This window comes from Tenrec ecaudatus, chromosome 15 (genome assembly GCF_050624435.1).
Source record: "Tenrec ecaudatus isolate mTenEca1 chromosome 15, mTenEca1.hap1, whole genome shotgun sequence".
Lineage (NCBI taxonomy): Eukaryota > Metazoa > Chordata > Mammalia > Afrosoricida > Tenrecidae > Tenrec > Tenrec ecaudatus.
In genome coordinates, this window is record NC_134544.1 from 101,312,281 (window position 1) to 101,322,045 (window position 9,765).

The window sequence follows — 9,765 nt, forward strand, 5'->3', positions numbered from 1 at the left end:
CCAGAATGGTGCTAATTGGTGTCCGGACCAAAAGAGAACGATTCTCTGAGTCCGGGACCTGCCAGAAAAATTTTCTGGTATATCTGAGACCTCTCCAGAAAGTTGCTCTCCCACCAGAGAGATGCTCTGGGGGACTGGACCCCTCCGGAACCATCATCCACTAATTGCATGCTTCTATGGGGGTGCCGAAAACCCACTTCCCTCAAGCATATTTCTTGCGGTATTTCCGCTCCACAACACTCCATCCGCACACTCTCAGCACAGACTGGGGCCGACAAATTTAAGAACAATTATTGTTAGTAGGCATTGTGTTTGGCCCTACAGAATCTTTAGAATAAAAGACTTACTTGAAGCATAAACTCTACCAAGCAAGCCAAACTATTTAGACTGTAATAAATGTCAAGTTTATAAATAATGTACTATAGTGGAGCAGGAGTGAACTTTGCATAAGATGTGAGAAGGCTAAACATTTAAACTGAGACCTGAGCAAATAATGAGCCATGTACAAAGCTGACGTTTTCATGGCTTGGTAGACTGATTGTTATCCAGAGGCAATATTCTACAACTCATCTACAGATTCAACCTTATTCCTCTCATGGTTTGCTTTTCCAGAAAATGACAAGCTGATTCTAAAATTTCTATGGACATGTGACAGTTTTAGTATAGCCAAAATAATCTTGAGAAACAATAAAATCTAGGTGGAGAATGCTCATTGCCTGATATGAAAACTTACTCAAAAGCTATAGTAATTATACTGTGTAGTAGTGACATAAAGGTAACATATTGATGGAATATAATTGAGAGTCTAAAAATTCAACCTCATACATACATAGCTAAATGATTCAAAAAGAGTGCAGAGAAGTCACTGTGATTTCAGCAAATGCTGTCAAAAACAACTAGATACAAGAAAAAATAATGGGTTTTGACTGCCACCTTACACCTTATGCAAACACTAACTCAAAATAGATCTTAAGACCTAAATGTAAGAGGCAAATCCTAAAATCCTAAAACCCTTAATAGAAAACATATGCATAAATGTCTGTGACCCTGGATTAGGGAATGGTTTCTTAAGATATCTTGCATTTTAAGCAATTATGACATCTTAAACATAAGCAGCCCAAGTTCAACGTAAGTTGAACTTCATCCCAATTAAAGTCCCTTATAATTGGAAAGACACAATCAAGAATTTGAAAAAGGCAACCTACATCAGTAACTATTCGTGAGATACCTAATAATCTTGTATTCAGAATACATAAATGCTATAAGTCAACAACTAAAACTCCACAAATTAAAAATTAGTCAAGAAGTTAGTCACTACTCTAAAGATATAAGTATGTTAAACATAAACTATATAACTCTATTATACATTTAGTCTGAAATTTCTGTAAATTGTTTGAAACTGAAAAATATTAAAACAAGTCTACAAGAGCTAAAATATATTTTGTGGCTATCCAATCTGAATTTAGGTAACATTTAATGAAATGAACACTAATGACCTGGGGGAGGGGGGGCGATATTAAGAACATCATATGTGAAGGAAGCAAAAGGTCATTAAAGACAGAAAAGCAAGAAAAAAATCAAAGTAGATATCAGAAGAGACATTGAAATTGCTCATTACTTAAAGTAGCTAAGGCAAATAGAAGAAATGATAGAGTTAATAAAGTTGAACAGATCATTTCAAAGGGCAGCTCAGGAAGACAAAATATTAAAAATTCATCATTTTTCCACCTTATATGCTACCAAGTCCTGCCAGCCACCTCCACCCCCATCTGCCCCAACCCAAAATGGCTCTGATATCTCCCATCAGCCTCCACTACAATCCCTGTGCACAGCCACATTCTTGAACTATCCCAACAACCTCCCCACTGCTCTCCCTGCATCCACATCTGCACCCTTTCTCCAAGTATCTGCACCAGGCTCCACACCGAAGCCCCAGTGATATACCTAATATTGCTATGACCATGTCACTGCTCCACTCAACTCCCTCCAAAGGTTCCCCGCCTTCATCAGGAAGCTGGATATCAGTTCTGGGAGGTCGGTTAGCACCAGGACCTGGCTGACCTGTGCCCAGCTCCTTCTTCTTGTCCTTTCAAATGACTGTGTCCCTGAGGCATTTGAAAGGGAGGACAGGCCCCAGCAATTTTCCTGGACTTTCATCCTCAGCTGTAAGTGTCCCGTGTCCTCATTTCCACTCGATCCAGCATCATCAGGATGTGTTTGCATGTCTCTGAAGCAAGGATCGCATCAGCAGCCACTGACTGCCTGCCAGACCTGCACTGAGTCACTTAACCCACAAACATCTGGCCCACTTTAGGGACGAACCACTAGGGGCTCAATGAGGCTCAAAGACTTTCGCAAGGAAATCAGCTAATGAATAGAAGCACTAGAATTTGATCTCAATTCTGACGGTAGGGCCTATCAGCCTACACAGACATGCTGGAGGGCTTTTGTGTCTACACAGGAGCTGGATCTAGAAAGGACAGTGTGAACCTTCATGGAATGAACAAGAGCAGGTCTCTGCACAGGAACCACCCTCCACACTCAGGCAGGGACTGGAACAGAACTTCCCCCGAGTGAGATGTCAAAGGTTATTGGTGGGTAATAGGGTCAGTTGCAGAAAGTGGGGGGTAGAGGGTAGAGGTGATGGGAAAATGACAAGGATCATGGAATGTTAGCTTGCAAACAGATTTTTATAATAGCTGTCAATAAGGCTTAAACCTGTAAATAACTGAACAGGCAAAAGTTGTGAGATAGATACAAGGGGGCTTCAAAAAGTTTGTGGGAAACTTCCATTCTTTTCAGATTTGTTAGGCTTTTCAGATTTGTAGGGCTTTTTCTTGCTTCTGGTTCCTTTGTTGGTCTGCTTTTGCACCTGCATGACCAGGTCCAGGGCCTTATTGAAAGCTGGAATGACATGGTCCACTGGGGTGAGTGGTGTCCCCCAGGTCCCATACTCACTCAAGGCACAGCTGTCAACACCTGTAGTTGTTCAGCAGCCAGCAGAACCCCCGCCCACTCCCCAGCCCCGACACCCCACACCCCCTTGCAACCAGCCTCACCTTGCAGGTAATTGAGAAGCAGGTCTACAGCGGGTTCTGCTTTGTTCTCAATTTTCCCCGGGTTGTAGTCTGGCTGCTTGGACATCTCGGGAGAGCTTATCAGGTTGGCCTTTGCTGCAACACAGAGGGAAAATACCCAGCTAGTTCAGTAACTGCCAGTCAACGTAGCAAGTTATTCCTGGGGTCCTGACTCAGGTAAGGAATGTAAATGCCTGCATAGATGCCCACATCCTGCCTCCTGATCCTCATCCAGGTCCCCAAGTTGTGCCTACATCACAAAGCTAAGAGTCGGCTTGATTTCTTGCCCCAGTATGCTACCAAATCCTGCCAGCCACCCCCCTCTATCATCTGCCCCCAACGCATAATAGCACCGGTATTTCCCGTCAGCCCCCACCACAATCCCTATGTCACAGCCACACCTCCTTTCTGAAATATCCCAACCTCTGACCTGCTCTCCCTGCAGCCACACCTGCACCCTTTCTCCAAATACCTGCACCAGGCTCCACACTGAAGCCCCAGTGATATACCTCATGCTGCCATGGTCATGTCACTGCTCTGCTCAACTCCCGCCAAAGGTTCCCTGTGCTCATCAAGAAGTAGGTTGAGTTCTGGGAGGTTAGTTAGCACCAGGACCTGGCTGGCCTGTGTCCAGCTCTTTCTTCGTGTCCTTTCAAATGCCTGTGTCCCTGAGGCCTTTGAAAGGGAGGACAGGCCCCAGCAATGTTACTGGACTTTCATCCTCAGCTGTAAGTGTCCCGTGGCCTCCTTTCCACGTGGTCCAGCATCATTAGGATGTGTGTGCATGTCTCTCTGCAGCACGGATCATATAAGCAGCCACTGACGGCATGCCAGACTTGCACTGAGTCGCTTAACCCACAAATATCTGGCCCACTTCAGAGACGAACCACTAGAGGCTCAAATACTATCCCAAGGAAATCAGCTAATGAATAGAAGCACTAGAATTTGATCTCAATTCTGACGGAAGGGCCTATCAGCCTACACAGACATGCTGGTGGGCTTCTGCCTCTACACAGGAGCTGGGATCTAGAAAGTACAGTGTGAACCTTCACGGAATGAACAAGAGCTGTTCTCTGCAAATGAATCACCCTCCAAACTCAGGCAGGGACTTGAGCAGAACTTCCCCCTGGCCAGGGGACTGTAGGAAGTCCCATGTGGCGTGGGGATGAGTTTTTCTAGAACAGCTAGATTGGGTGGAGAATTAAGACTACAGTAAAGATCAGGTGTCCCGGTGTCTGGTGGGTTACATGCTGGACTTCTAACCACAAAGCCATCAGCTGGAAACCACTGGCTGGAAAAAGATGAGGCTTCCTACTCCTGTGTAGAGTTACAGTCTGGGAAACCCCCACAGGCAATTCTACCCTATCCATAGGGTCGCTGGGTCAGAATAGCTGCCAGTGAGTTTTCATGGGAGCGCTGCCTCTTGTCATGCCAGCATGTGTTCAAGGAGTGGTGTGGAGCACCAGGCCAGCCCCTCAGTCCCTCACTGGCAGAGCCACACCCCACCTGGATGGTCTCCTTGAGCAACTCTACAGCCTCCTTCAACTCCCGGATCTAGCTCATGGCTTCGGTAAAGCTGGAAATTTTCCTGAAAGCGCTTACTCAAAACCAAAACCAAAAGAACCCTACAAACCAAGCAACACACTCGGAATTTTCATTAGAACAGGGATAAAATGACTCCAGGTGGGAATACACAGTTAAAATGGAGTTGGCATAAATCTAAACATCGGACAAGCTACTTCTTCAGAGGCAGCAGAAACAGAAATATCCCTTTGGGCAATAGGCAGGAGCAGCTCCCATACTCCCCCACACTAACAGATTTGCAGAAATAATGGATCCAGTTCAATTGCCTGGATGTCTTTTACTGGCTACTTTCTCTGCATGAAAAGCAATTAATTACTGGTGGCAATTTCCTCCTGTCCCTCTTAAAGAAACCTTTCCTCCAGCTGTCTGTCCTCCACTAAGAAGCTTTCCTCCAGCTTCTTTCTACTGTTAAAAACAAACAGGGTTTTTTAAAAATTAAAGAAATAACATGCAAAAATTTTTAAGAGTGTATGTGGGAACGGGGGATCTTCCGTACTTGAGGGGTCTTGCCCTTCTTTGGAGACTTATATGCCTTCCCAAAGAAAGACTGGCCCTCACTTTGGCTGAGTTCCTGCTCACCGAACCCCATCTTTGTACAGCTGGGCCTGTCTCTTTCTCCTTTTACTTGCCACCTGCCATACCGTTGACTGGTAGCCACCAACCTGGGTCACCTCCCTTGAGGTCCCAGTCCTGGACTTACCCCACAACCTGGGAATGCCAATCACACCTCAATGTGCGGTGGGTGCGCTGGAATATCACTTCAACACCCTCAAGGCTGAGCGCGCTCCCCGCTTCCGCCCTCCTGGCTGGCAAGAATGAGCCAGGGCATTTCCGGACTACCAGGTGCTCCCCTCCCCCTCCCCTTCCCCGCTCCCGGAGAAGGCACCGCCCAGGGGACCAGACTGCCAGGGGACCAGACTGGGCAAACCTCCGGAGGAAGCCCTAACGTTTTGTGCTCCAGCTGCAGCCACTCGCTTCCTGAACAGCAGTCACTTCGTGGTGAGAGAAGCCACAGACCCGGGGCTCACCTATGAGCGGAAGACGTTCTAGGAGTTTCAGGGAGGAGCCACCGCTGTGTGAAAGGAAACAATGGAGGGGGGAGACACGCAAAGTTCCCGCAATGAATCGGGAACCCCGACGCCCAAAGCCCCAGTCTGGGATCCTCCTTTCTCCAACAGGAATTCTCCCCAGGAACCCCAACCAATCCCAAAACTGGGGGATGGAAGCAGCCCCTGGGACACACTCCCACATCTCACCACGCGAGGGGCGCTGACGGAGCGGGTGAGGGGGAAGCAGGGCGCTTGCACCCAGCCAGGCTGCTGTGTGCACCAGGGTCACCCCAAATTGGTCACCGCGCGACCCCTCACCTGGGCGCGCCGACTACACAGTGCTCAGGCTGCAGGAGCTTCTCTGGCACCACGCACCAGGCAGAGCAAGTAGGACCCACGGTATGACACTCACTTCCGGCTAGGGCACCGCCACTTCCGGCCCCTTTCAGCCTGACCCGGAAAGGGAGGAGAGTAGTCATGGGTGTGATCCGGAAACACATAAGTGAAAAAACAGGCAGGAGTTAAGGCTTCATTAAGCTGCATGGACATTCAGAAAAATAAGAATCTTACTTGATATGGCAGAGATTAATATGACATCGTTCCCACCAACATTATTTGAAAGTTTGTTCTTCATTACACTGACCATAGAGGAAGGGATTGCGATGAATTGGAAATAATAAAATGTGGAGGTCTTAGTGGGGAAAAAACCCGCAAACACCCAGATTCTTATCCTGACAAACGTTTAGATTATTATCAGATGTATGATCAAAGTCACATACCTCATAGACAGCACTGACTGAGCTAAAGGCATCAACTTCCCTATGTGACACTGAATATCCACATGGTACAAGGTGTGCTCAGGGCCACATAAAAGAATAAGCAATATACTTCTACCATCGCAACACAATTTTAATGTTACACAAAACAAACTGAATATTTTCTTTTTTTCTTTTTAAACATTTTATTAGGGACTCATACAATTCTTATCACAATCCATACATCAATTTTGTAAAGCACATCTGTACATTCTTTGTCCTCATCATTTTCAAAGCATTTGCTCTCCACTTAAGCCCTATGCATCAGGTCTTCTTTTTTTTTCCCCTCCCTCTCCACTCCCCCTTCCCTCACTCCCCCTTCCCTCGATAATTTATAAATTATTATTATTATAATTATTATTATTTTGTCATACCTTGCCCTGTCCGTCATCTCCCTTCACCCCCTTTTCTGTTGTCCAAACTGAATATTTTTTTCATCTCTTAAGATACTGAAGTACACTCTAACTTCCATGTGGTGCTTATGCATGTCTGAGACTGAGAAAATAAACCACTACATCATCGGTCTAGTTTTGGACTATTGTTTATAAGGACACTACCTGCTATGGTAAGATGAAACAGTACGTTCTATAAAATGGAAAAACACAAAAGCCTAAGGAGCTTTTACTCTGCTCTCTATGGTTCTATGAGTCCAGAATTCATATGACAGGTCTGACTTTATTGTCCTTTTCAATATATGTTCTTATTCATATACGTAAAACCTTAGTGTGTTTGTGTATTTGAAAACTGGAGGTAAATACAATAGTAACATCACATTAAAACTGGTGCTTGGTAAAGTAGAGGGGCAGCAAACAAGAAGAAAACCTTTTTAGATTGACAAAGGCAAACAACGGACTCAAATATACGAACAATTATGAAGATGGTACAGTACAGGCCAGTGTTTCTTCCTGTGGTACACAGGGTCACTATGATTTAGAACTCACTTAATGACACCAAACAATAACAACTTCCATTGTACACTGGCTCTAAGTACAATAAGTACTAAAATGTTAGAGTATTTCTTTTAAAAATAAGCATTAACGTAATGATCATTCAGAACAGTTGTTGAAAACATATAATCATGGTTTTAAAATATATAACTGCAAGATTAATCAAGAGTTAAGGACAATATTGAACAACTGTAGATCTGCATGAGAAACATTTTTTTTTTATTTTACAACTGCAGAGAATGTGGGGTAAAAGCATTTAAAAATACACTCTACAACGGGATATATTATACTGGTGTTTTAACAACACAGTAACAAATTTGATGATTTCATGACTCTAATTAATTGAGGAGAATGATTACATCATATACCCTAACAGTTTATGTGCAGGTTTGTGGAAATGGGATTGATTGAGTTAGAGAGCACCTATCCCTGCCTTTGAGTTCATATTTCACCTTGACTGAGTGGGATTATTACCAGGGATGCAAGGATGTTTCAACATTAGAAAAAATATTAATGTAACCGACTACATAAACAGGGAAAAGAATAAGAACCCTTTGATCATGTTAATAGATGTAGAAAAGATATATGACAATATCCAACACCCATTCCTGATAAAAACACTCAATAATATGGAAACAGAAGGGAGAGACCTCAACACAACAAATGTATTAAAGGAAACACTGTTGGTGAAGGACAATTAGATGATTGGAACTTGCTGGAAATAAGACACTGTTGTGCACGCAGAAAGTTTTCATCAAAAGAGTAATACAAAACCCACAGACTGGGGGGAATACATCTTTAGCAATGAGGAGATGGATACAGAGGTGGAGGGGACAAGGAGGAGCAGAAGACAACTGTGGCATTTTCAGGAATCTCTAATCTAGATGCTCACCTGAGCATGCACCTGGGAAAAGGAGGCTGGAGTCTGGGTGGTCTAGCATAGGGAGCAGAGCCTGAAATCAGTGTCTGAGGATGAAGTTTTGTAAAGGGTCTTTCCGTTGTGGCTCTTGAGTCTACAAGGCTTAGGCCTCTTTGACTTGCGTGATTGGAGGAGTTCATGAGAATGTCATATGGTGCCAGGAGAGGCATGGTCAAGTGGAGCAGATGGCATCAGGTGCTATCAGGTATGTCTCTGTAATCCATGCAATGGGAGTGTCTCTTGGGGATATTCCCAGTTGGGATGCCTGCTCTCCACCCACCACTTTCTGTCAGCTTGTCTTTCTGTCATGGCTTGTGTGTTGTTGTGTTTCAAATGCAGACAGGGTCACCCAAAATGAACAGGTTTCAGCAGGACTTCCAGACTATGCAACTAAGAATGAATCAGTTGCCACTCCAGGTGCTGAAGCTCACCTCTCGGCCCCTCCCTCCCCATCTCTTCCAGGTCACACCCCTTAGGGCAGACTCCACCCCACCCCCTACCTAGGTGATGCAATTTCCTGTTGAACCTACTTCCTCTGACTGAGAAGGTTCAGAGTGAGCTTCCCACAAGCGTAGGTGAGTCTCTATGTTTCCATGTGGATTCCATGAATGGAGGCCCCTGCAGGGTGATGTCCCCAGCTGTGTCTTGGTTCCTGAGGACATTACAATTCCCGCACCCTGTCGGCCCCTGTTCCAGGACGCCATGATCCCCTGGGACATTTCCATTTAAATCCTTTCTGAGCTGGGTACAGGCCTCAGAGCATTCACGCATGGGAATACTCTGCCTCCTTTATCCTGCCCAGAACCCCTAATGCACCCTCACCTCTCAAGCCAGAAAGGCCCGATTGGGTGTAGTTTCTTGTCTGGTGTCCGTTCCCTCCATGTCAGGTGTCAGGAATAAGAGCATGGGACCCCAGAGTGGCCTTTACCGAAAGGAGCAGCCAGCCTTGCAGTCATCAGGCCACCCCAGGATGACTGTGGTCTGTATTAGAGTTTAACTTCCCAGCACCTTGCTTTGCAAAAGGGTGCCATAGCAGTCACAGCCCCAAACCCCGCACAGTTTAAGTCCTCGCATAGAGTAAACCTCCACTGAGTGTGTTCTGCCCAGGAATCAAGGCTGTAGGTAATCTGGCCCTCAGGCAGAGGACTTTTGAGAGTGGATTACCTTCACCTCTCCAGGCAGCCCAGGGAGGGGCAGTGTCTCTTGGATGTTTGCCTGCATGTGTGTCCTTGATGGAGGTCACCAAACGATTTAGGGGCTCTCCTAGACAGGAGCCAAGTCCTGTCAGCCTTGCCCTGACTGCATTGGTCAGGAGGCCCTGGACCCATCTTGTAAGCCCGATATCTAAGGATGGAAGTGTCTGTCATTGTGTTG

The 9,765-nt window shown here is 45.6% G+C and overlaps 1 long non-coding RNA gene across 2 annotated transcripts; it reads right to left on the reverse strand.

The window, feature by feature from the left end:
* Positions 1-1,016: 1,016 nt before the first annotated feature.
* LOC142427442 (uncharacterized) lies at positions 1,017-6,133 on the reverse strand. 2 transcript variants are annotated; one of them, XR_012780062.1, is made up of 4 exons: positions 6,029-6,129; positions 5,690-5,733; positions 3,060-3,173; positions 1,017-2,904 (listed from the first exon to the last, which is right to left on the reverse strand). It is a non-coding gene; the product is annotated as an uncharacterized LOC142427442 (long non-coding RNA). The 2 variants fall into 2 exon arrangements; XR_012780061.1 differs by lacking the exon at positions 5,690-5,733 and having other exon boundaries at positions 6,029-6,133.
* Between the last annotated feature and the right edge of the window lie 3,632 nt (positions 6,134-9,765).